Below are 27,970 nucleotides of genomic sequence, written 5' to 3'. Positions count from 1 at the left end.
TTGTTGTGAGGGTTAAATGAAATAATGCACATAAAGTGCCTGATACTAGAAAGCACTCAATAAATATTTATTATTATTATTCCAATAATGGGCCTAAATCAAATTTTGTGGTTACAAAACTAAGACTCAGCACTAGCCAGGGAGACATTGTTGTAACTGACCACATGGCTATGCGATAGACTCTGAGTAAGCAGTTGGCACAGTGCTTTGAAGGCTCCATTCGGAGTTGGGGAACCGGGACCCAAAAGGCTCCACAGAGCAGATCACAATCAGACTTTAACCAGGAAGTAGAATTTCACTGGCATTGAAAGAGTGGGCCCACCAAAAAATATGCAGTTCTAATAGTTATTGCTGAGTAACAAATTATCCCCAAAATTTAGCAGCTTAAAACAACAAACATTTGTTATCTTACAGTTTCTGTGGGCCAGGGATCCAGCTTGACAGAGCACATCTGGCTCATGGTTTATTACGAGGTTGTAGTCAAGCTGCGGGCATCTCCAGGCTGGACTGGGGCTGGAGAACGTGCTTCCAAGCTCACTCAGGTGCCTGTTGGCAGGCCTCCAAAGATCCCCTTCCAGTTCACTCATGTGGTCGCTGGCAGGCCTTGTTTCCTCTTCACATACTTTGTTTATTGTGCAGAGGCAGTCAGCACTTTCTGTGTAGGGGGCCAGATAGTAAATATTTTCACCTTTGCAGATCATATGGTATCTGCCACAAACTACTCAATTCTCCTGTGTAGTGCAAAAGCCACAGCCAACTTGTAAGGGAATGGGCATAGCTGTGTTCTAATAAAACTTTATTTAACAACAGCAACAAAGATGGCCTGACCCCTGCTCTATTTCCCTCCAGGGACAACAGCATGGTTTAGCAGAATCAATACTGGCAGTCACTCAGCTTTTCAGGGCTTCAGTTCCCAATCTGTAATGCATGTGGGTTAGGTTAGTATTTTCTTGGGGCCTTCCCACCCCACAAATGCTGTGATTCTAACTTTAATCTTTATTCCTGGCAGTGTAATGGCTAATAAATTTCACTGTAGCATTGGAGAAATCTAGTCAGGGACAACTTAATTGACCTGTTCAAGTCCCTCCTGCTAATATGCATTCTCAGTTGCTCATGGTATGGCTTTGGGGCAGTGAGTGACAGGCTCTTGGCTGCACAGCCCTTGCCTGCCTCCGTGACAAAGAAGCTGGAGTACCAGAACATCGTAATAGCCACTCATGACTGATTGCTTACCTGGGCCAATACAAGACAGGCAATCCATAAGATCAGCTCTTAAGGTTCTTCACATACGGATACTTACAGCCTCCCAAATAGCCAAGCCTCTACAAGCAGTAGATGAGAATCCCTGTCCCCAAGAATTCCCCTTAATTCATTGCATAGAAATCTGTCCCTAATATTTCTTTTTGCATCAGACTTAATGGTGAACATACAACCTGGTTTTTCCAGAACTGTAGTATCTGACCACGGTATCTGAGAGGTTGAAAGAGGCCTAGATTACTTTTTTGTTGTTGTTTTTGAAGTTCTCAGGAAAGTCATAAAATAATGACAAAAGAAGATTATAAAAATTGAAGAATATTTTACATGCTTATATGTACAAATTTGCAATATTGCACACATGCATAAAAGGGATGGAATTTTCCTAATCTCAAGATAAAGTATTGGTTCATAGTGAAATGCAGGTGACTTACAGAAAAATGGGGCTGAAGTTCAAAGCTCTGTGTTGAACATTGTCTTCTGTCAGTCCTGTCAGTGTAGCCCTGGGCATGTATTTGGAGATGCTTGTCAAGAGTCTACATTTGAGGCCCTTGTGAATGGGAAACATGAGTTCATTGGCCTCCTGTACCCCATATTCCCATGTCCCCCTATCCCCTGCCCATCCTCACAATAATAGGCTTGGTGGCATAAATCCCAGAGTATCGAAGACTCCATTGTGTAAATAAAAGAGCTTGCACTCTGAATCCTTGGTCCTCCATTTACTAGTTGGGTAACTTAATATAAGTTGATCTTGCTGTTCATAAAATAGAGCTAGTAATGCCTATTTCACAGAGTTGCTGGGAAGAAAATGAAATGGTGACTATAAAGTATCAAACACACAATGGATACTCAGGTGTCAGATCCATTTCTGCCATCACACACACACTCTCTCTCTCTCTCTCTCTCTCTCTCTCTCTCTCTCTCTCTCTCTCTCTCTCTCTCTCTCTCATGCATCAGGTGTCAGATCCATTTCTGCCGTCTCTCACACACACACACACACACACATACACACACACTCACTCTCTCTCTCTCTCTCTCTCTCTCTCTCTCTCTCTCTCTCTCTCTCTCTCTCTCTCTCTCATGCATCATATCCAGAGCCCCCAGTTATGGTTTTGAAAATCTTTGCTGCCTGACTGGGCCCAGTGAAGAATCTTGTGGATCTTACGTCCCTGAGCTCCTGTTACAAATGAACTAACAGTTCTATGGCTGCAATGACGTGGCCCCTGGCTTCTGCCTCCCTCCATCCTTTCCCATCCCCCTCACCTGTCCTTGGTAAATGAACATCTGTGAGATAGTTTGCACATCTGAGACAAATCTCTCATGCCACCTATGTGAGAAAATTGAGACAAAATAGGACTTTATAAATAGAAAAGATAATATCCAAAGGGCATTGGAGCATCTACTGTAGTTTCACAGGATGAATGTCAGCCACTGCTCCTGGAAGCCCCTGCTAAGAGACACATACCTTGCTACTTCCACCTGGGAAGAGCTTTTGGGGCTAAGAGAGAAAAAGATGAACTTAATAGGAGTTATGAATCTGAGCCTGATTCACTGGGGCCTATTGTGCTGTACCTTTAACTGTTTGGGAAAGGAGGGTTTCTGCCTGGGAAAGGTTTGCTGGGAGATTTTCCCAGCTCTTTTACCTGAAGTTCTGGATTTGAATAGCCCTGTGGTCCAGCATTTCCTGGTTTGTGATGGAGAAACAATCTCCTGGCTGGTTTCTAACTGCCAGGTCCTATAGGTCATTTATACTTCATGTCAGAAGAAATTTTTTTTTTAATGAAAAGGCAAAGAAAATCAAAATAATCTCACACACCACAATTATGGAATGTTTATAGTCACCTCCATAAACTTTGAATTTGGAACCTGCAAGACTGACTTTTCCAAAAATGGAACATTCCAAAAATGTTAAGTGATGGGGAGGAGTGGTTAGTTAACTGGCAGAGCATCACCTTTAGAATAATTTGCAGCCATTTAAAACAGTCATTAAGGACATTAGGTAATGTCACAGAAAAGGCTAAAAACATGATGCTCAGTGAAAAAAAAGGATGTAAAATTGGTATGCAGATGGACATTAGGAAAAGCATAAAACCTAAATGTGATTTATTCCCACCAGAAAGTTTAAGCATTTTAACAGTAAGGTATTAACAAAGGGCCAGAAAATATGGTGGAAAATATGCCAGGAAGCTGCTCAGGCTAAGAGTTGGGGTGAGGGTGGGGGAATTGGTAAGGACCTGGCTATACCTGTTTGAGTTTTTTAAACCTACCAATGAAGTTAAGACAAATGTAAGAGAAGGCCCAATGTGGATATAATTGGCTTAGGCGACGTCCAGGAAGGAATGTGAACCCTGTAGTACTCAGCCAATGAGGAACCAGGGGAGGGACTCGTCTACTAGGGAATAAATTACTTGGTGCCAACGGCCTCAGGTGTGCCTGCTCACCAGACACCCAATCTGGCAAGACCATCACTAAAGCCTCACTCCGCTGTTCTCTGTCTCTGTGTCCACTTACTGAGTTTGTACCAGTGAGTGTGCTTCTCACAGACATATACTGAAACAAATCCTTATATGTATGTGTGCATGTGTGTGCATATATATATGTCTAGTTTTAAATATCTATAAATATGTGTACATACAAATATACATATTTTTAAACAAAAATATTCTTTAAGCATTGGGGAAAGACTGGAGGTACTTTAAGCATTGGGGAAAGATTGGAGCATAGCAGATGCAAAAGAAGAAAGTTGTTACACTTCAAAAACTGCTTGGAATTTGTCCCAAGGACTAAATTTTAAAATAGATGAGTCAGTTTCCCACTCTAAGCTGCAGATGATTTGTGCTCTGCTGAAGTAACTAGGATCTTTTTTTTTTCCTGTGGAGATTCTAGATATAAATCACAGCTTTGCTTTCCTTGGTTTAAATGGCATTCCTCTTTGATCACTACTTTGCACAGGGAAATGCAAAGTAGTGGTTAACTCCTCATAACCTCTGACAACAGAGGGGCCCCTGTGTGAGGGCCTAGGAATTCCTCTTGGAATACGGGGAGGCCCCCAGCTGAATCGTATCAGAGGAAGATGCTGCAAAGCCTGCAAAGCTTGTTCAAAGAAAGGGGCTCAGCGGGAGATCTTTCTTTCTATTCAGATAGTGGCCCCGCTTGGGGGTGGGGTTTGGGAAACCCATAAAAGAAAACCTGAAAACAAGCATGAATGCATTTACAAATTACAAGGAAAAGTTAATTCTTGCAACCAGTGTTGGTGCCAACTTGGGCTTATATTTAGAATTTAACTCCACTTGGAAAGAAACTGTTTTTCTTCTCATGAAGTTACAGTAGGTAACAGAAATGGTCTGTCCACTGTATGGTGTAAACTCTGAATAAAATCCTGTCTGTGGATAAATCACCAGCTGGCTCAATTCACCTCGGCTATCTCTACTCTCCACCCACCGGTGAATGCAGCATGTTGTTAACAGTTATTGTTATGAACTCTTATGACCTGTCATCAGGTCAGCCATTAGCATGGCATTCACAGTCCCTCCCCACCTAATTGCAGCTCATCCCTCATGGGCGCATATTCCACCATGCATTCTCCACCACCCAGAAACCTCCCCTTCCAGCCACCTTCCTCATATCCTTCAACTCCTCCTAGTAGACCTTGACAGTATTTATAGAAGGACTCACAGTACTTACAGTGGATCTGGCATGTCCTGGGTGTTCAGTAAACATCAGCACCCTTTCCCTTTCTTCCCTTTGTCCCTTCTTGAACAGAAATTCCCCTTTCTCTTACAGGTACTTAAGTTCTGGGTCAATGGTAGATCCTTTAATAAAAGCCAGAGAATGATGAGCAGAAATGAGAGGTGAGAGCCTGCCCTCTTCTCCACTGAGGGAGTCAATTTACTGAATGCTGGAGATTAAGGCTAGTGGGAAGAATGGCAGCTGCCATTATTGTGCTTCTGCCACCTGCTCATCCTGAGGCATGCATTATTTATACACCTCACATCTGGAAAAAACAAAGGCCCAGAGAGGTCGAGATATTTGCTTGAGACCACACAGCTAATAACTAGTGGAGCTAAAATCCAAACTCTGGAGATTCCAAGTTCTCCAGAGCTCTCCCCTATTTCCACTGTGCGAAGGTACTTTTCCTGGACTCAGACTTCCGGTCACCAGCAGCATTTGTTCCCAGCATCTGTCGGTAATCAAACAGTATCCGATGTAAGAAATACCCCTTCTCACCGCACGGGTGGCTCCAGCTGAAATCTAAACTTCTAACAGTGAAAATTCCATTCCATGTACAGATAACTTAGCTGGTTAAATATCAATCTCTGCAAGGCTCTATTTACTAATCGACCCATGGAATGTGATCTCTTCAAGGGTTTATGTACTTTAAAACAATGTTTAAAAAATCACCATTTAAGAGCCTCTAGACCAGCACTATCCAATCAAATTTTCTGCGATCAGGAGAATGTTTTATGTATACACTGTCCAATAGGGTAGCCACTACCACATGTGGCTTTTGAGTACTTGAAAAGTGTGGCTGGCTGGTGTAACCAAGGAACTGAACTTTCAATGTATTTAATTTTAAGTAATTTTAAATAGCCACATGGGGCTAGTAGTACTATAGTGGACTGTACAACTCTAGAATACTCTGAAAGGTTGATTGTGTCCCAACATTTTCATAATACTTTGCCTGTAAGCTCTATTATATCACTGAATCATAATTATTTATGTTTTGCTCACCTCACTAGATTGTAAGTTTTATGTCTTATTCATCCTGCTGTGATCATCTAGCACATGGCCTGGCTCACAGCACCACATGTTAAATAATACAGGCTAAATAAATGGATGTGAATTGGCTTTTTCAAAAGCATCATTGTTACTGCTTGTTAGCATCTAGTTTAATCCTTTCTTGAGACCTTGCTGTTATTGTGGGTTGAGTTTATTCTCCGCGGTTCTTGTCCCACTGCAACAAAGAATTGAAGGGCAGGGACAATAGTGAAGCAGAGCCGTTTTTTTGAGTACACGCCAAGGAAGGGGCAGGCCAGAGTCAAGGTAGACAAAGGCCCTGATCCTGTTAGGCGCGAGGCCTTTATATTACATTCCGGCTGGGAGGTAGCTCTTTGACTGACAAGGTGGGGTTATTTGATTGACGGGTCCACCTACGTAGCCATCCCTCTCCGTGCGCATTTCCTTGAGATGTGTTTTGGACAGTTTTTCCTTCTGTTCAATTGCACCCGTGCCGGGATCAGGTTGGGACCAGTTTGGTCTGTTCCTAATAGGCAAAGAAGTTATTTCCCCATAAAGCCTTTGTTGTCTACACAGGGGACCCCCCACCTGGGCAGCTTGTGCAGTTTTTCCCTGAACTTATCTTCTCTTTCCCCGGGTTTCTCAGTCTTTCTGCCTAACCCTATGACCAGATTGAGTCCCAGAGTTTCAAATGAAGCCCAAACTGCTCACTTGTGAGCACATTTTTCTTAACTCAACGGAAATCACTCCTTTTAGCTGATTATTTTGGTTATTTGTCTCTTTCTTTCAATGAATGTTTCTATTTCTATTACCAGTTCTTGATTTTTTTTTTCAGTTTTAGACATTATCTTTGACTACAGAAGAAAATGATTTCATCTCTTACCCCTTGCCCCACAACAGATAAGGGAATGTTCCCACTCACCACTGAACCCTCACCTCCAGTTTTAGTTAGAGGAATATCTAGTATTTACTGTAACTGTGTAAATGCTGCTTACAGCTCAGTCACGTAGAGAATTATAATTCCTTTCCTTCCTGCACAGCTTGTTCTCTGGAGGTAACAAATGGCTCATTTCTTCATTTGTTCAGTGTTCAGCATAGTTACAGTGATTCAACCCCAATTCTTTCCCTATTGTATAAGTCTTTTTCTTTGGGACATGCATGGGATTCTGTTAATTTCATCTCTTAAAAGAAAAGTGCCCAGAGCCACCTCATTAACCTCCAGACTGAACAAGATGTCCTTTTCAAAGGTGTGCATTCAGGAATCTCCACCACTATCATCGTAGGGAATACTTTTGTCTCTCTCTTATTTAATGCCCTGTTTTCTGTATCCCTTGCATTTCCCTCTTGGTTTACTCACTCATTTGTTACATCTTCTAACAGCCTTCTTCCCTGGAGACGAAGATGTGTGAATGGTAAATTTGTGAGATCTTTCATATCAGAAATTGTCTTCACCCTATGCTCTCACTTAACTGGTAGTTTGGTCTGGTTTAGAATAATGTCTTTAATTAGATGTCTAAAACCATTCTAATCTCCAGCTCTTTGTATATAATTACTTTTTTTCTTTCTAGAAGTCTGTAGGATCTTCACTTTTATCCTAATTCTGAAATACCACACTGCTGTGTCTGGCTGTTGAGTCTATTTTTATTAATTGTGTTGGGTACTTCATGACACTCATGTTCTTCAGTTATGTGAAATTTCCTTAAATTATTTTGTTGTTTGCTTCCCCTCCTTTTATTTGTCCTTTCTTTTTGAAACTCATCTATTAGTTTGGTATTGGACCTCCTGGACTGGTCCTCTATTTTTTTTTTTTCTATTCTTTTTTTCCTACATCTTTGTCTCTTTTACTGCCTTATATGAGATTTTTCTCTTCTTCTTCTTCTAGATTCTCTATTGAAATATTCATTTTTGCTGTCTTGTTTTAATCTCCAAGAGTTTTCTGTTGTTTTTCCATAATGTTTTTTAATAGTCTTCATTCCTTATTTTTCAACTTCTCATTTTTTTATTGTACAGTTAATTGATATACAATCTTAAATTAGTTTCAAGTATAAAACACAGAGGTTCACTAGTTACCCACATTATTAAATCCTCATCCCCACTAGTACAGTTACTATCTGTTAACATAGGAAGATGTTACAGAATCATTGACTGTATTCTCCATGCTGTACTACCATTCCCATGACCAACTTATATTATGATTAAGAATTTTTATGCCCCTTTATCCCCCTCCTCTCCACACTCACCCACCCCAACCCCTTCCCCATGGTAACCACCAGTCACTTCTCAGTGTCTAAGAGTCTACTGCTATTTTGTTCATTTTACTTTCTTTTGTTTTTAGATTCCACAAATAAGTGAAATCATGGCATTTGTCTTGCTCCACCTGGCTTATTTCACTTAGCATAATACCCTCTAGGTCCATCCATTTGTTGCAAATGGCAGGATTTCTTTCTTTTATGGCTGAATAATATTCTATTATGTGTATATACCACCTCTTCTTTATCCATTATTCTTCTGATGGACACTTTGGTAGCTTCTATATATTGGCTATTGGAAGTAATGTGACAATAAATACAGGAGTGCATATATCTTTCAGAATCAGAGATTTTGTTTTCTTTGGGTAAATGCATAGAAGTGGAATAACTGGGTCATTTGGTATTTCTATTCTGAGTTTTTTGAGGAACCTCCACACTGCTTTCCACAGTGGCTGTACCAAGTTGCATTCCCAAAAACATGTAGGAGGGTTCCCTTTGCTCCACATCACTACCAAAACTATTTCTTGTCTTTTGGATAGTAGCCATTCTAAATGGTGTAATGTGATATCTCATTCTGATTTTGAGTTACATTTCCCTGATGATTAGCAATGTGAAGCATCTTTTCATGTGCTTATTGGCCATCTGTATTTCTTCTTTCAAAAAATATCTGGTCAGGTCCTCTGTCCATGTTTTAATTGGGTTGTTCTTTTGGTGTTGAGGTGTATGAATATATTCTATATATTGTATTCTATATATATTGGATGTTAACCCCTTATCAGATAAATCATTTACAAATATCTTCTCCCATGCTGTAGGCTGCCTTTTTGTTCTGTTGATGGTGTCCTTTGCTGTACAGAAGCTTTTTAGATTGATGTAGTCCCTCTTGTTCATTTCTTACTTTGTTTCCCTTGCCTGGGGAGATGTATCCAGACAAAAATTGCTCAAGCTTTTGGTCAAGAGATTTTTGCCTATGTTTTCTTCTCAGAATTTTATAGTTTCATGTCTTACATTTAGGTGTTTGATCCATTTCAAGTTTATATTTATGTATGGAGTTAGACAGTAACCCAGTGTCATTCTCTTGCATGTAGCTTTCCAGTTTCCCCAACACCAGTAATTGAAGACACTGTCTTTTCCCCATTGTGTATTCATGGCTCCTTTATCGTATATTAATTGACCATGTATGCATGTGTTTCTATCTGGGCTCTCTATTCTGTTCCATAAATCTGTAAGTCTGTTCTTGTGCCAGTACCATACTGTTTTGATTACTGTCACTTTGTAGGATAGCTTGAAGTCACGGAGCATAATCCTCCCAGCTTTGTTCTTCTTTCTCAGGATTGCTTTCACTATTTGGGGTCTTTCATGGTTCCAATGAATTTTAGGATTATTTGCTCTAGTTCATTGAAAAATGCCTTTGGTATTTTGATAGGGATTGCATTGGATCTATAAATTGCTTTGGGCAGGCTGGCTATTTTGACAATATTAATTCTTCCTATCCATGAGCACGGGATAGATTTCCATTTATTTGTGTTTCCTTAATTTCTCTCATGAGTGTCTTACAGTTTTCAGAGTACATGTCTTTCACCTCCTTGATTAGGTTTATTCCTAGGTATGTTTTTCTTTTGGATGCAATTGTAACTGGAATTGTTTTCCTGATTTCTCTTTCTGTTAGTTTGTTGTTAGTATATAGGAATGCAACAGATTTCTGTGTATTAATTTTGTATCCTGCAACTTTGCTAAACCACTTATTCTAATAGCTTTTTGGTGGAATCCTTAGGTTTTTCTATATATATTATCATATCATCTGCAAATAGTGACAACTTTACTTCTTCCTTAACAGTTGGGATGCCTTTTATCTCTTTACCTTGTCTGATTGCTGTGGCTAGGATCTTCAGTACTATGGCAAATAAAAGTGGTAAGAGTGGACATCTTTGTCTTGCTCCTGATCTTAGAGGAGAAGCTTTCATCTTTTCACCATTGAGTATCATGTAAGCTGTGGGTTTGTCATATATGGCCTTCATATGTTGAGGTACATACACTCTACCCATTTTGTTGAGTTCTTATCATGAATGGATGTTGAATTTTGTCAAATGCTTTTTCAGCACCTATGGAGATGATCATGTGATTTTTGTCCTTCTTTTTGGTGATGTGGTGTATGATGTTGATGGATTTTCAAATATTGTACCATCTTACATCCCTAGAATAAATCCCACTTGGTTGTGATGGATAATTCTTTTGATGTATTTCTGAATTCAGTTTGCTAATATTTGATGAGGATTTTTGCATCTATGTTCATCAGGAATATTGGTCTATAATTTTCTTTTTCTTGTTTTTTCTTTTCTTTTTGTAGTGTCTTTGTCTGCTTTTGGTATTAGAGTGATGCTGGCCTAATAGAATGACTTTGGAAGTATTCCCTCTTCTACTTTTTGGAGTACTTTAAGAAGGATGGATATTAGGTCTTTAAATGTTTGGTAGAATTCAGCTCTGAAGCTATTTGTTTCTGGACTTTTGTTTGTTGGGAGTTTTTTGATTACCAATTCAGTTTTGTTACTGGCAGTTGTTCTGTTCATACTTTGTTTCTTCCTGTGTCATTCTTGGAAAGTTGTACTTCTCTAGGAATTTGTTCATTTCTTCTAGGTAGTCCAATTTATTGGCATATAATTTTTGGTAGAATTCTCTAATAATTCTCTGTATTTCTGTGGTATCTGTTGTGACTATTCCTTTTCCATTTCTGATTTTGTTCATGTGTGCCCCCAATTTTTTTTCTTGATAAGTCTGGCTAGGGGTTTGTCTATTTGTTTATCTACTCAAAGAACCAGCTCTTGGTTTCAATGATTTTTTTCTATTGCTTTATTCTTCTCTATTTTATTTATTTCTGCTCTGATCTTTATTATGTCCCTCCTTCTACTAACTTTGGGTTTCATTTGTTCTTCTTTTTGTAGTTTATTTGACTGTATGAGTTTAGACTGTTCAGGCTTGTTCTCGTTTCTTCAGGTAGGCCTATATTGTTATGTAGTTCTGTCTTAGAACAGCTTTTGTGGTGTCCTACAAATTTTGGACTGTTGTACTTTTTGTTTTCCTTTGTCCCCAGGTATTGCTTGATTTTTGCTTTGATTTGATCACCCATCCACTGATTATTTAGAAGCATGTTGTTTAGCCTCCTTGTTATTTGTGGGCTTTTTTGTTTTCTTCATGTAATTTATTTCTAGTTTCATACCACTGTAGCCTGACAGGTTGCTTGATAACAATTCAATCTTTTTTTATTTATTGAGGGTTTTTTTGTGACCTAGTATGTAATCTATTCTGGAGAATGTCTCATGTGTTTGTGGGGTTTTTTGTTTTCTTTATGTAATTGATTTCTAATTTCATACCATTGTGATATGAAAAGTAGATTGATACAATTTCAGTCTTTTTGAATTTACTGAGGATCTTCTGTGTCCTAATATGTGACCTATTCTGGAGAACATTCCATTTACACTTAAGAAAAATGTGTATCCTGCTGCTTTTGGGTGGAATGTTCTGTTGATATCTGTTAAGTCCACCTGATTTAGTGTGTTGTTCAGTGCCTCTGTTTCCTTATTTATTTTCTGTCTGGTTCATCTACTGATGTAAGTGGTGTGTTGAAGTTCCCTAATATGACTGAGTTGCAGTCTATTTCTTCCTTTAGTTCTGTTAGTACTTGTTTTACATATTTAGGTGCTTCTATGTTGGGTGCATAGATATTTATGATGATTATATCCTCTTCTTAGACTGATCTGTTTATCCTTATGTAATGTCCTCCTTTGTCGCTTGTTACTTTCTTTGTTTTGAAGTCTATTTTGTCTGATGTGACAACATTTCACACCAGTTTTCTATGTGGTCTTCTCTTCTTCCCCAGGTGTAGATGGTCTGTTCTGTAACCATTTCCAAGGTTAGCTGTTTTTGCTATAGTTGTGTCCTTGGTGTGTATGTGGGAGGAAGTTTCCGCCTTGCCTTCCTACTCTGCCATCATTTTCCTCCCAGTCTCCCTTCTTTTTGGATGCAAGTGACATGATGAAGATATTATCATCAATTGTTTTGTTTTTGTTTTAACTTCTCCCTGCTCTTCAAGTGCTTTTTCATGGGTTGGCTGGTTGGTTGGTTTCAGTCTCTTTCATGTTAGAGACTTTCCTCAGATTCCTGGAGAACAACTAGAGGGTGGGTGCTTATGCACATGTTGCCCTCTGCTTTGTGTTCTGTAATGTGCTTCTGGTCCAGGAACCCCATTTTACCCTTCCCAGACACTAAACTTACATTCCTTGATTGAGACAGACAGTAGAACACACCCAAAAAATTATTTAGGAAAGGTATGCAGAAGGTATTTAGGAACCTAACTTCTTCTTAAATACCTTCCCAAATAACCTGATTTTAGCCCACTCATTTTTATTCCTACTTTCCTAAAGTCTTTAAGGATTCTGCATTCTAAATTGGGCTAGTTCTTGACTTTCTATATTGCTGACTTTCTAGGTCAGTTACTTCACATCCAAGGGCTGTTTTCATCTCCTCTGTTGCTCTTTCTATGAATGTATGCCCCCCCCCCCTTCTTTTTAATGGAAGGTGCACTTGTTCTGTCTACCACCTCTCTTTTATCCTCTCCCATCCATCATTTCAACTAATTAGGCTAATTGCTGAATTCAGGATCTCTCAAATACAATACATAGTTCTGCTTCCAATTGTCTGGATAATGGAGCCACCACTCTTTCTACCTGTCAGCATCCAAGAATATGAATAATTTTAATAATTATTTATTTTGTCATAAAAATCCCTTCTTTCATGGAGATCTAGGGTTTGTTTTTTTTTTTATCTTCAGTACATATTTTAGAAGTCCTACCTTGTATTCCTTTGTGAAGAAACAAAGATAATGAGATGTGGTCACTGGACTCAAAGAACTTCCAGTGTTGGCAGGGAAATGTATATAGAAGGCTGACTAAGAGATGGTGATGGCGGTGATAATGACAATGACAATAATGAATGAAAAATTGTAGCTAACATTGTTGAATTATAGTTTCTGTTGACCACTGTGCTCAATACTGTGTTCTTCCATTTAATCCTAACTACTCTATGAAAAAAGTACTATTATAATTATTATTTTGCACATAAAGAAATGAGTATTGAGGGAACATAACTTTTTCAAGGCACTATATATAATAAATGTATAAATCAAGTAGTAAGAGAAATTTATGCTCTTAATTTCTTAAAGGGCCAGAAAAATTCATGCTTAACTTGAAAATCAAAGAAAGATTGAAAAAATTGTTTTCAAAATTTGCTCCTTTTGGATTCCCTTCAATGTCACCACCCACCAGGCTCTTTTCATCCCACCATGTAATTGAAAGGATCGACTCTTAGCAAGACTCTCTGCACCTAACCCTTTTAATTTTCCCTGCTTGCTGCTAACACCTGAGGCTTCCTAATATATTGTTGCCATCTTGTCATTTGCTGGTCAAGAGCCCACGCCCTTTGCCAAAAGTGTCATGTTCAGTCTTTGGGGACTACTTTCAAGGGCCTCAATAACCTGGTCACATATGCCATATCCATCCCCAAAATCCACAACAGGGGTCTCCCCATTGTCTTTTGCACAAGACACAATCCTTCCTGTCCTTTTGCTTTTACTAGAACTGTCCACTCTGCCTAACTAATTTGTACCCATCTCTCCTGGCCCCATTTTCCCATGGAGCCTTCCCTGGCAGCTCGACTGCACTGGGATTGCTTCTCTCAAATTTCCATGATGCTAAGCCAAGATTGACTTCACCAGCCACTGAGTCCTCACCATGTACAATCCAGTGTAATGTCAGTGCTTTCTTCCCAACAAATTTGTCATGTACCTAAGGCATCAGCGAAGCAGGTATATTTTCTACTTTGAAATTTTTTTCTTTTGAAAGAATTTATTATTTCAAAAAGTCATCCTGGTTAAAAAAAAATAGAATTTCTTTGAAGTGTCTTATTTTATGGATATTGTTTTTGTTTTGATACATGATCCTTATAGAGTGCCTATAACTTATAAAATTCTTACTCCATCTCTGGATATTGTTTCTGTCTTAGAAGATTCTTGGGAAATAGACCATATTTTATACTTTTTGTATAATTATAGCTTGTGCCCAAGATAGACACTCATTTAAGATAAGGTATTTTTCATAAAAATTATGCTTAATATATTCCTGAGGTAACAAACTATAATGTAGGATTACAATTCATTGAATAGTAGATGTCATCGATTGTAACATGTACCATTATCTTATACACTACAAAAACAGAAAACAATGCCACCAATTTAAACATGAAGTGCCAAATGATTGTAAGATGCATTTCAATTTCAGAGATGTTACAGGGTTAATGAATATATGCACATCTTAGATTTGATTAAATATGCATGTTGTTTTATAATACTATACATTGGTATTAAGCATCTTAAAATCTTCTATGATATTTTTATACCATCTATATGCAAGTCACTGTGTCAGGAGATACAACATATGGATAAACAATGATAAAACCATGACTCCTCCTTACTGAAAGTTTAAAGATTAATGGAGAGCACATTATAGAAAAGAATTACTGTAATTCAAGGCAGAAAGTGGTCAGAGCCATCCAAGAGGTTAAAAATTCTTCAGAAATTAAAAGAATGGAGGAATTACCTTTAGTTGGGATTTTTAAAAAATATCTTCATGAAGGAAGTAGTGTGTGAAATAAGTTCTGAAAGATCAGTAGAATTTTGCAAAATGTCAGTGGACATGGAGGCATACCAAATGGGGGAGATAGTATGTCCAAAGGCATAGAAACAAAATACAGCCATGTTCAGAAAACAGTGAAAAATCCAGACTGGCTGGAAAAGGAGTGGCTAGAGGAGTTTCAGAGATCATCTAGGAAGGCCGTTGTTGCCATGTTGTGAAAGGCCTTGAATTCTTAGCTGAGCATATTAGTGACTTGGTAGACATGCAGAATCACTTGAGACTTCTTAACGGGAAGGGCTTGCTCAAAGCTACTGTTTGCATGGCTGGCTCTATGTCATCCTTTGGATTCCAGTTTAAATGCTACCTCTTCAAAGTTCCATCCCTCACCCTAGGGAGATTCTCACTATAACTCTGAATTGCCACATCCAACTGGTTTCCTACGAAGCACATTAGTTGTAGTATGTGTCTACCAACTACATGGCAAGTTCCAAGTTCTTTAAACACCAAGTAATACAGAATATTTACTCTTTTGCACATAAGGCTGTTATTCTTTAGGACACCCAACACAGCATCTTATTTACTCCAGTTTCCTAGTGCCTGGCACACAGTATGAGTTCAATTATTTGTTGACTGAATAATACTTCACCCTTTCCTGATTCCTCTTTGTCACACTGCCTTCGCCTGAAGGGCATTCCCACCACACCCTGACATCATTATTTTTCCATCTACAGTGGTTCTTCCTCATCTTTCATTGACTGTCTTGTTTGAGTACCACCATCCCAGTTACACAGCCTCCCAGTCATGAACCTCCTCAGGTTTTGTCTGTGCTCCTTTGATGGCATTATTTGTACCCTGCATAACATTTCAGTGATTTGTACACTAAGTCTGTCTCCTTGCCTACCTCAACTAGATGCTTAGTTCCCTGAGAGCATGGACTTTGCCTTTCTGATGTCTTTCTTACCAGATAATATTTGAGTTGAATTATGAGTACTGTGGTAAAAATTAAGAATAACAAATTGTGTGACATTTGGGCATCATTTTAGATTTTAAGGAATTAGTCAACAATAAGAAATAATTCCAAGTGAAAAGACATTGCTGACAGGATTATAAAATTGTATTACTAAAAGGATATAACCATTCCAATATTTTAGATAAATTTGAGGCCAAATTCATTATCTCAAGGTGTAGTTTACTATAAGCATTTCTCAAAAAAGTTGTGCCTGTATATAGTGAATTATTCTAATAATCACAGAGAAGTTGCTAAAAATTTAGACATTGCTTTACTGTCTCAAATTCTATATACATCATTATTTTCATTATGAGTTAAACTATTTTCTAAATTATGTATTTTATTGAACTATTGTACATGTATTCACTGAAACTCTGATTGATAATGTCTCTGAGAAGCACATTCTTTGAATTACTTTTCTGCCTAATTGAAACTTTACCCATCAGAGAAGAGGTATATTATTATGTAATATTTATCAACAACAATAATGACAGTAGCTTTTGGTTATTGAAGAGTTTCAGCACGCTTCCCTGTGATAGGCAGCTTACATGCTGTGCCATTTAAATCTCACTACAACCTTATTTTATAGAGGAAAACACTGAAATTTGGGCAAATTGTTAATTGCTAAGTGTCAGGAGCTGGGCTGCACACCCAGGCCTGGCACATGTTCAAGCCCTCACCTGCCTGGGCAGACTGTCCAGGCCGGAAGCTCCATACCCCCCACATCACTGCCTGCAACCCCTCAGGAAATGCTTCCTGCTCTCACTCTCAAGGTGCAACTTAGTTGCAGAAAGGAGGCAACTGGCAGACCTCAATTTCTAATTTTTTTTTGTATTTCAGAGAGAGAAGTTAAACTTCTAGAGAAAAGTAATGGACAATCTCCACAACAGGTAAGCTATTTTCTTTTCCTTCTTCTGCCTTGGGAAAATAATCTATTCTCTCCACTTTCTATTAAATTTTCTATTACTCAGTCTTTCAGTATAGTTTTTATTACCTAAAGCATTAAAACCAGTAGAAGGAGCAATCCCCAATGTCTTTTTCTTTCTGGCTCATTCAGGTTAAAGCAGAATTCTGTGCTTTCCTTCTAACTTTTGTTGTTTGGGGATACAATTTTAAAACCTGTGAGATGAAGCATGAGCCAGCTCCGGCTTCATGCTGGAGGATTTACAATGAGAGCTGGCACAGAAGCCAGCATGTTGCCTTGTTTGAGGTGAGGTAGAAACGTGCACAACAGGCAACTCAAACATGTTGCCACTCCACACATGCCCACAAATGACTACAAAAGCACAGTGAGTATTAATTTGGGGACTATAAATAGATTTTAGCAAGTAGATGAATTCACAGCTATGGAATCTACGAATAAAGAGGCCTGACTGTACATATAAAGCACGTAGATTAATGCCTGGTGCATAGGAAGCTCTGTGTAAGTTTGATATTTTTAGTCATCATCTTCATGATTATATGTTATTAAATATCCTGAGGACGTTGGGCACCTGTGAGAAGTTTTAGGCAGGAGGAATGATATGATTCAGAGTCGTGTCCTAGAAAGCTCATGTGCCTCCCATGTGGCAAACATATCAGGAGACACAGGTGGGTACAGATGACAGGATGTTGCAGTAATTCAGGAAAGAGAGTGACTAGCACCCAGTGGTTAAAGAATATCCCAGACAATGACCATCAATAAGAGAGCAGTCAACATTTATTAAGAACCTATTACTTGTCAGGTACGCTTTGCCAGGCCCATGACATGTTTAAATCATGTGACCCTCACAGAAGCCCTGCGAGGTTAAGTGTTACTGTTTTCCCCATCTACTGGCTGGTAAAACTGAGAAGTTAAGCCTCTTAGGATCACACATTTATTTAGAACAAGCCAATCCAGGTTTTAACTCCAGAGCCCTCTCCCTTAGTTACAGCTCTCGACTGTCTTCTGTGTACTGGAGTTTTAAGTTCTTCCTCCTCTTTGAAACCATGTGATTGTATACATGTGGTTCGACCACTCCTTCTGGTAACATGTCAGTAAAAATGAAAGTGATCATGTACCAAGGCCACAGGTGTTTCTGGTGTTTTTAAGCAGAGACCCTACTAAAGATTGGTGATGCTGAGCTCCCTCTGTAACTTGAACCAGTGTCAGGTAGGTCAGCCCAACAGGCTGAGCCGTTTTATCAGGTGACGCTGTTGCCATGACCATCAGAAGCGTGATGGAAGGAGGTCGCTGACTCCCACAGACAAAGGCATAGAACTGCATGTGCTAAGTGAAGACACATCATCTTCATTTCAGATTTTAAAAATCTTCTCAAATAAACTATGTTCGCATTATCTAAGGATTCACCAAAGTACACTTGCTCCTATTCCCGGAGACTAAAAGCCATCCGAAAGGTCATGGCCTGGCCCGCATCTTCAGGTGCCGTGTGATGAGCCCTGAACCACGGGCTTCGTTTGATTTTCAGTGACAGTCTGTTGGTTCATCAGTGAACAAGATTCTACCCAGGCAGAATTTGGGGAAAACGTCTAATCCCATATCATTGATGAAATCTGTCATTGTAACTGAGATTATGTGTGTGAGGAGTTGAGCTGTATGTAGGGTGTTATAGGCCACTTTCTCTTCAGTGCTGTTTTAATTTGCATGACTTCCCCAACACATACTTCAGAAGCACACTGATGAGCACGTGGTGACATCTGCATTACCACCTCCAAGGGTTTAGGTATTCATCTTCAACTGTTGAATTGGAGCCTCAGTGAAGCATTTAGGGGCATATTAAAAATTAACTTCCTGCCGCTAGCTTGATAATAGGGAATGAATTAATGTGGCCTGCCACCTATGCTAATAATAGGGAATATCTTCTGCATCTTAGCAGACATGAAGAACACTGAAATTTATTTGTTAACCACTGTTAATCACATCCATTAATGATCCTGAGCATTTTCATGAGATACTGAAAATGGTGTGAAGGTCCTTATGTCCTCTATACTTGCTCTGGTGGTAATTTTAGAATATATACAGGAAGGGTTTAGGGGCTTGGAAGGCAAGATAGGAGACCTGTCTGGAAGTTACACTGCATAGCAAGCAGACCAGTTTTGGGTGGAAAGGGAAAAGGACTGGATGAGGATGACAGAGGGCTTCCCCAACCACTGTTGACATCCTCCCATCCCACCCCCCCATGACCTGCCTACGTCAGGCATGCAGCAGGCAGCAACATGCACATTATATATACCAATTTTTGCCAATATCAATTCCAACACTGATGTATGTTATGTAGTAACTTAGCTAGAAAGTCTTTGGCCAGGATATTGTTTGTATTAGGCAAGGTCCAATCAGAAATGGGAATTCCTCCTTTCAAACAGAGGGAAGTTATAGCCTGCATGTAGGGTTAGGCAGGTATTAGAAGAGCTGGGAAACCACAGGAGATAGTGAGGCAATGCAGAGCTGGTCAGGGCAGGATGTCACCATCCTAGGGTGAGACAGAACCAGCTGCTTAGGCCATGCTGAGGCACCATAGCACCAGGGAGGGCAGGGCTGCTGGCAGAGGAGATACAGCCACTCCCAGGATGGACCAGACACTGTCCAAAGCAGGGAGAAGGGTAGGAATGCTGGCTTTTCCCATCTTCCCCCTCTAGTCTAATACCAGCACCTTCCATCGGTGGGATCTCCTGCATCCAGAGAGCAGGGGTTCCTCAGCATTATGATGCCCTGGGGAACTGAGCAAGAGAAGGCTGATCTGAGAACAGACAGGCAGTGGACCAGCGTGATGCCTTAGGTTGTTCCACTGTGCCCCACCTAGCAAGCTCTTAGGTTGTTCAGATTGATCCTGTCTTACTAGACATTGGTTATTTTAACTTTTCCTTATGACAACCCCTAACAGAGAAGGATAAAAGACTGAACATAAACTAGAAAGTGTTTTAAAGCAAATTCTACAAACTAAACACAATTTTTGGAAACTTTAAGAGGATGGGAAAACTGTACTGTTAGAAATGGGATTGAGGACAGTGACTACAGGTTTTAGTTTCTGACCAAATCATGTTCTGACCAGCATAAAATTATGTTCTGGCCAACTTGGTTTGGGCCACATCTTTTGTCACCGAAAGGGGCCAGTGGTGATAGTAGCTACCTTGCTGTTTGCCAGGATCTCCCCAAGCCACAAGTGGTCTTAGGATGTTAGTCCTCCCCTCAACCCAGCAGCAGCACAGCAAAGCAAAGAGGCCTGGACTGCCGTGACCTCCTTACCGCAGTAAAGCAGTGGTTCTCAAAGTGTGGTCCCCAGGCAGTAGCAGCATCTCCTGGGAGCTATTAGAAATGCAGGCTATCAGGCCCCACTCAGACCCAGGGAGATTCATTCCATACACTCCATGCCCTCTGCTCCTCAGTACGTCTGCCAGGATCCCTGGCACGCACACACCCATCTTTACTCAATAAATAATGGATTGTACCTCGCCTGCTCCAGACAAGAGCTTACTCCCAGAGTTAACAGGGCAGAGGAAAGGGGCGCAGCTTCTCAAGCATTTTCCCTAAAACAGTTCCCACCAGGGGCACAGGAGGACCAGGTAACTGGTGAGGTATCTAGAGGGCTGACCACAAGCTATTAACAGAACTCAAAATTTCTGTAATGCCTTTTGTTTAATTCTAATAATTCATGAAAATTTTGGCTTTTCAAGCACACGATACACTGAATTTACTTTAAATAAAAATGAGCTTCTTCCCCAAAAACCTTGGTCTATATGTATTTTTGTCACTTGCCTTTATCTCTCAGTTCATGGCCACATGCCCTCATCTGGAAGGTGGGGCTCCAACAGCAGCCAAACGGACAGCATATCTAAGCTGGGGGAGGAACTGGACCCCTCTCCACCCCACAGGCTCTTTCTTCCCCCAGCCTCTTCCATAAAATTGTTGTCCAGACATAACAGGTGGGAGAAAGCAAACCAGACCCTCCTGTTTGTGGGTTTGGTGAGCAGTCATTGTGTCACCAGAGGCCTCTATAGAATTGCAGGAGCCTTTTGACCTTGACCCCACCATGTTCTGTACAAGAATAAACTTTACGCCTGGCCAGAGCTGGAGGAGGCCCTGCCATATGGTGGCGCCATGGCCACCAGGACTTAGACGTGACAATAACTGTTTGGAATATTTACCACATCACCTACTCCTTAACATTGCCTCAAGACAAAGCACCTACCCTGTGTTTGCCAAATCTCGTTTCTGACGCCTGTGCCAATCCAAGTCCTTCCCTTGAAATTAAATAACCGCTGTATACTTCCATCTGGTGGTCAATCCCTGAAATTACACCTTAAAATTCTGTCACGGTTCAAGATCGTTCCCTTCTGCAAAAGTTACTGTATCACAGGCTGTTTCTTATTGCGTAATCGGTGGACTCAGAAAACAATAGAACCTACCAAGACAGAAGCCAGGAAATACTACTACTAATAAAAATTATAACAGCATTTATAATAGCTATACTATACCATTTTCTAACTTCTACCTCCATTTACTTATCTATGAAATACTGGTTCTCACTTTAAAGAAGTATTGTAAAGTTGAAATGAATGAATAGAAAAAAATTCCTAAAGCAGTATTTGATACATAATAAATCCTCAAATGTTAACTACATTACATTCATTCAGAAGTACTGGCAGTATGCCAGACATTAAAGCAAATGCCTTACATACTTTTATCATTAATGTTCAAACCAATCCTGACTAGCAGGCACTGTATCATTCCCATTTTGCAGATTAGCCATCTGCAGCTCACAGAAGCTGAGAAATTTGCGTAGATGTTGCCAAGCTAGTAAGTGCTACTAAAGCTAATAATTCTAGAGGTAGAATTGCAACCCACAGCTCTGGCGCCACACTCCTCTAACCACTGAACTGAATGCCGGTGCAGTAGGATGAAATACTCCCAGTGTCTATATAAATTCCATCCTGCTCCACACCTTTACCCAAGCTCAATGCACACACATGCACACACACACAGACACACACACACACACACACACACACACACACATTCACACTCATGACTCAGTTCTCTCAGGGAGCACCCAGGATGCCATTGTTTCCCAGAACCTAGCACAGTGCCTGGTACATACCAAGGGTTCAGTGGTGAGTTGTGGAGTCAGTGAAGATGCTGTGTGATGACTGTGACCATTCATGAAACATCTGTCCCAAGGACAGAAGACTAATTACTACATCTGAAAAGAAAAACATGGTGTCAGATCTTGAAAAGAAGACAGAGCCTATGAAATGTTTCCAAGTTCCACCAAATGATTGCAATATACTAACATTAGGATGAGAAGAAGAAAAAAAAACGACTGACAGTATCACTATTGTAAAAAAACTTTTCTTTCCACATTCAACACAGACATCAAGGGTCCTGTGCCCCAGCAGCAGTGAAGTCGTGGGACCAGAACCCGGCTGGCTCCTCAGAGTTCATGCAGTGGAAGCACCATAGGAGCAGTGTAGATGCCCTCCTCGGGCAGGCCCTCCAGCAGGGCTGGCCGGGAAAGGCCAGGCAGGCAGCGCTTGAAACGGTGCGACTCAAGCGGGCCTAGGGCAGCCTTTCATAGAGAAATACCAATTTCAACCCTGTCATTTCACCCTCAGAGTCTGATTCCTTTGCTCCTGAAAACTTAAATTTTACATGATTACCTTTTAAATGCAAATATACCAGGAGGCTAAGGGTCACAAGCCAATACTGTGGGACCCACCAGCTACCCTCTAGCCCAGTAGCCTGCACCTCCCCCTAATCCTCAGCAGGCAGACCTCCCCATCCCACCCCACCCCCAAGTCCTGTGACCTGAGCCCACCTCCCTCCCAGGGACTTGCTGTCATACACACACACTCTCCCCATCTGCAGGCCCCAGCGCCTTGGTCAGTGGTGCCCCTGGCAGAGAGGCTGAGGGGACCTCCCCCACAGAGCCGAGACCTGAGGGCATGAGCTAGGGAACTTGGGGCCTGAAGGAGGAAGCAGGAGGAGAAACTTTCGTTCAGTCAGTATCATGATTTGGGGTGAGTGTGGACTTGGGACTCAGACACACCTCAGTGGTTTGGCGATAGGGCAGTTTGCAAACCACTGAGCGGGGTTCCCCACCTGCAGAAGAGTCACACTGAAGCCTGCCCTGCCTCTCTATTCAGTGAGATAACAGTGTGTGGGCCAAGTTGACCAGAGGGTCCGTGAGGGAAGTTCACGCCACTGGTTCACCATTTAGATGGTTAGATTTGGAAGAGAACCTTGATGTCATGGACTCATTCTGCAGATAAAGAGACTAAGGAATCAAGAGATTACACAACTTCCCCATGTCCTTGCAGCTGGTGATGGAGCCACTGCTAGGAGGCAGCCTTCTTACAGCTGGCACTTCTTGACCTGGCTGAGTTCACTCAAACACCACATTACACTTTAAGTTTGGGGCACAAAACTCCCCCTGATTATTAGGACCGACATTTCAACAGTTGTTCCCAAAATACTTCACAAAACACAAGTTTTGTAGGTTGTTATTGAGGCTTTGGGGAAGGAAGGGGAGTTCTATGGCCTAATAAATTGGGGAAATACTGGGTTAAACAAGGTGAAATAATTCTTTTTTATAACCATTTTAAATGTTCATCTTAATCTCTGCTGTTCACAAACCTATTTGGCCAGAAAACGCTTTTTGGAGGGAAACCCTGTGAACACATCTCTGCACATACATAAATACCCATCTCATCAAACCCAGTTCCAGGTGATGCTAATGTTTATTGTAGGATGTTGACATAAAATGGACTGTTTGATGATGGTGATAATATAAGGTCTTCAAATAGCCTTTCAGGTTCTCTGAAATCACTGAAGCTCAGCCTTGTAAGGAGAAAAGGAAATATACTGAAAAATAGTTCTCAAAGCCTGCTGGTAAAGGAAGAAATGGTTCTGCTGAGGGTCTGGATTGGGTAGTCAAGAACTTACTGTGTCTTTTTTCAATTACCTATTCGGTACTGCCTGTGAAGTTGGGCAGGCGGTCTCCCATTTCTTCCAGAATGCCTGGTAGTTATTTTTATTCATTCCTCTTGAACCCAGGTGCTCTAAATCCAGAAGCAACTCCCTAAATGTTTGTTGACTTCACCTGTTGACAAGGTTACTTTCAATCCCAACTGTTTTCTAAACATTAGCCAGTTGGCTTTTCAAACAGAGCTGATGTGTGTTTAATTTTATCGTTACTCTCTTCCACGAACTCCAAATTCCATAAACCGAAACCGCTTCCCAGCAGCTGCTTTTAAAGCTCACTGACCAGGAGGACCCTTGAAGAAGAACTTCGTGGATCCTTGCCAATGGCTTAACAGAGGTTTTGCTGGTTCCCAGGCCGGGGAGGAGGAGCCGGGGTCCCCGCCATCTCGCTCAGCCGGTGGGCCTGTCTCGTCACTCGGGACCACCGGGTAGTGTGAGAACTGGTCTCGGAGAGGGGTAACCTTAGGCTGGAATAACTTAGACAAACCCGTCGTCACCGTCACTCACCGGGCAGTGCTTCGTTTTGAGTGACAAGCGAGGAGGGCTCCGCACGCGCCGCCGCTGCCCGGGGTCGGGCGCCGCCTGCGAGGAGCTCGTGCTGGGAGAGGCGGCGGACAGCCGCCCACTGGCCGCCGACGGACCGGCGCCCGCCCCCTCCCTGGAGGGGGGCAGACTACGGCAGGAGCCGTGGCTTCGCTCCAGAGCTCCGGCGCCGCGGGCTGGGGATGGAGGAATGGTCCCCAGGACGTCCTCAGAACGACAGCTGCATCCAGGCGGCCGGCGGGTTCTGGCGAGCTCCGCTCCGGGGCCTTTGCCCGCGAGCAGCTTTCTAGGCAGCGGCGGTGATTTCCTCCCGGGGCTCGCTCCTAACCCAGGACAAGAACAAGCACTAATATTAGGTTAGGAAGAGATTTTTTTTTTTAACTTCCCATATTTTCTTGTAATTTTGACATTATGTCAGACTTTCAGAAAAGTTGCAAAAGTACAAAAGAACCCCTATATACCCTCTACTCACAGTTCCCACCTGTTAGCATTTACTACTTTTCCTTTCTTTCTTTATGTACACACAATTTTTTTCTGAATTATTTTAATAAGTTGCAGATACTATGCCCCTTACACCTAAATACCTCACTGCGTATTTCCTAAGAAAAAGGGCATTCTCATATAACTCCAGTGCACTGATCCAAATCAGGAAATTAACATTGATTTAATACTGTTCTCTAATCGACAGGCCTTATTCCAATTTCACCAATGGTGTCAATAATGGCCTCTTGGCAAAAAAACAGTGCATGACATCCACTTGTCATCTCCTTCATCTCCTTGAATCTGAAATAGTTCCACAGTCTTTGTTTTTCATAATAGCACTTTTTAAAGAGTACAGACCAGTGGTTCTGCAGAGTATCTCCTCAACTTGGGCTTGACCAGTGTGGCTCTAGGCTTCAAACTCGGTTCTGCTCATTCAGCAGGAAGCTCAGAGAAGTGCAGCTGAGCTGAGGGCATCATCAGGGCACATGCTCTGGGTTAGTCCCCTTCCTGGAATCTTACCTTTGACCGTTTGATCCAGGTGCTCTGTGCCAGGTTTCTCAGCTACAAAGACACTGTTTTGCCCCGAAGCATATGATGGGGAAATACTTGGAAACTAACTGTCCCGTTCTCCTCAAACTTTGACCCACTAGTCTCAGCATCCATTGATAATTCTTGCTCGAATCAACTATTGTTATGATGGTTCTCCATTGGTCATTTTTCTAGTTCCTTGTATGGTAGCAAAGCTCTCCCTTTTTTTTATAATTGTAACAGTGTGGATTCATATATCCTTGTTTCATTCAGTGGATTGCAATCCTTTTTATCACTAGTGTTTATTTTGGTGCTCCAGTTCCAGATTTGGCCAGTAGAACCTATATGGGTTGGTTCCTGTGTCCTTTTGACCTGTCCCTGTCATTCTTAAGCCCATTACTATTCAAAGGCAGCCCTTTCTAGCTGGTTTGAAACTTTTCAATGTTTCCTTGACTTCCTAATGAATAGTCAGTTTCTGTGCCTCCTTAGAAAACTCCTGTTTTCCATGGCCTCCCCCTTCCCTCACCCTCTACTACAAGGCACTTATGAAACAGGATTTTCCAGCAAGGAGACTTGATTAGTAATTGACAGGGCATTAGTGTGTCCACCTTCAAACACAGGGCTGTTTAACTTCATCCCAAAACACAAGACAGAGTCAACTGCCAGCATAGGCAGGCGCCAGTGATGGACACACCATCCTAATGGTATTTGCTTTTTCCCTGTGTAAACCAGATGATGCTGGCAAAGGATTTGCCCTTTGCTTTTCTGTTGCTTTTTTATACTCCAGAGAGAAAGTGCATTTTGATTCTGTTCAGTAATAAAGGTCACCTGACAGCTGAGTTCCCCCTTGAAGCTAGCTGTTGTCAAAGTGCGGGGCGGAGAGGAAGCAGGCTGACTGCCCATTTGACTCAATCCGACTTTAGAAGAGCATGTTTGTTTTTCTCCCATTTCCATGTGTCATGCTGGACAAGGAGTATTTCATTCTTGCACCTGGAAATGGGAGAACTCTGTAAAAGCAAGATGTGAATGTGGGAGTGACATATGAAAAGAGAAAGAAACTGATTTGATAGGAGGGATAGATGATTGCAGATAGAGCAGGGGGGGGCTGGGTGTAAATGCATTAGTCCCCACCCTTTTCAGTGTCAGTGGTCACAAACCTTGGATGTCAGAGCTTAGAGCCGTCTTATTGAGAGAAGGACTGTGACTGGGGAAGGAACCCTCAGGGGTAAGGTGAGAGGAGGCCGACAGTCTAACCAGGAAGAGGCTGCATCCCAGGCTGGGAGGTGCCAAGCTAGGCCCTCAGGTAGGAACCAGGTCTAGAGGAAACCCCTGTGCTGTGCCCTAAAGGGAGGCAAGTAGGAGATGGGCCAAACTGGGAATTTGATCCTGAAAGGAGAAAAACAGCAAAATGTCCTTTATAACTACATTTCTTTGAAGAAAAATACTGATCCTGGGGTCGGGGGAACGTAAAAGCCACAAAAGGCATGTAAATTCTGTAAGAACCAGGGAAGCATGGGTCTGCGTTGCCTCTTAAATCTGTGTGGTAGTCACACTTGAGTGCCTGTTGCTTATGTGGCCACGGCCACAGCAGAGCCTGGGACAGACTCTAGCTCCAGCCTGGTGGGGGTCGACTTTGGTCAACAGCTGGGAGCACAAGGCATCATGCAAGGCACGCCCTTTCCTCTGTTCCTTCCCACTTCTTTCCCTCCCTCCCTCCTACCTTCCTCCCAGAAAACCTTTTCCATCTACACCTCTCGGGCTCACCCTCCTGAAGCTGGCCCGGCTGGTGTTTCTCAGTGATTACTCTTTCACAGCTGTCTCCATTACCTTAGGGTGGCCCAGAGTTGGCCCTCTCTCATACCCTTCAAAGCCTTTTTTTTTTGCCCTTTTCTTTCTTTTTGCCCCTATCCTCCTGGGTGATTTTTTTAAAAAAAAAAACAGAGTCCAAGATAAACAAAGGTATTGCAAGCTGGAAAGGGGCAGGATTTTAGAGCAGATTGTGGAGGGGGAGGGGGATAAAGGCGGGGATGAGAGGTGAGGGGGTGCATGCTGGCTGGCACTTTTTATCTATCCTACAGATGTATGGAGTGTTAACCAAAAATGGGTATAAGTGGGGAACAGAGGCTGGGAACAAAATCCTGGGCTTTGGGAAGGGGGCCGTTTGATTGAGAGTGCTCTGAGAAAGGAAAAGGCTGCACGCAGGTACTGCTGGCTAGGCCCCAGGGATTTCTCCCTCTAGGGGATGTTTGTTGCACTCAGGACTTTAACATCTGTCAGTTGGGGCCACAGATAATATAAATATACAATTCTGCCCTTAGTCCAGGAACAAGTGTTACTTGGTATTGTTAATGCTCTGGTTTGTATGTGTGTCGTGGCAACTGGATTACATCTTAGGTGCAGGGCCTCTGCCTTTTCTGTTTTCTAATGTGCTGTATCCAAACAGGGCTGAGCAATAAGTATATGCTTACTATCAATATTAACTCATATAATCCCCAACAACACTATATGGTAGATATGTCATTATCCC

At 41.5% G+C, this 27,970-nt stretch overlaps 1 protein-coding gene and 1 long non-coding RNA gene across 10 annotated transcripts in view; one reads left to right on the top strand and one right to left on the bottom strand.

Moving 5' to 3' along the window:
* PGCKA1 (PDCD10 and GCKIII kinases associated 1) overlaps positions 1 to 27,970 on the top strand; it is a 76,463-nt gene that overhangs the window by 44,331 nt on the left and 4,162 nt on the right. For 5 of the 8 annotated variants that reach the window (XM_017663516.3, XM_037002851.2, XM_017663519.3 and 2 more), the window contains exon 2: positions 16,773 to 16,822. The gene's annotated coding sequence lies outside the window, so the exon portion shown is untranslated. Of the gene's footprint in view, positions 1 to 13,929; positions 14,098 to 16,772; positions 16,823 to 27,970 lie in introns of all 8 variants that reach the window. The other 3 variants (XM_037002847.2, XM_073237745.1, XM_037002849.2) reach the window with 2 other exon arrangements.
* Positions 46 to 27,970, bottom strand: LOC118969195 (uncharacterized). 2 transcript variants are annotated; one of them, XR_012131770.1, is made up of 3 exons: positions 25,273 to 27,970; positions 22,007 to 24,755; positions 46 to 655 (listed from the first exon to the last, which is right to left on the bottom strand). It is a non-coding gene; the product is annotated as an uncharacterized lncRNA (long non-coding RNA). The 2 variants fall into 2 exon arrangements; XR_012131769.1 differs by having other exon boundaries at positions 22,007 to 27,970.

This window comes from Manis javanica, chromosome 5, assembly GCF_040802235.1.
Source record: "Manis javanica isolate MJ-LG chromosome 5, MJ_LKY, whole genome shotgun sequence".
NCBI classification, from domain to species: domain Eukaryota; kingdom Metazoa; phylum Chordata; class Mammalia; order Pholidota; family Manidae; genus Manis; species Manis javanica.
This window is presented reverse-complemented; position numbering and strand designations above follow the sequence as displayed.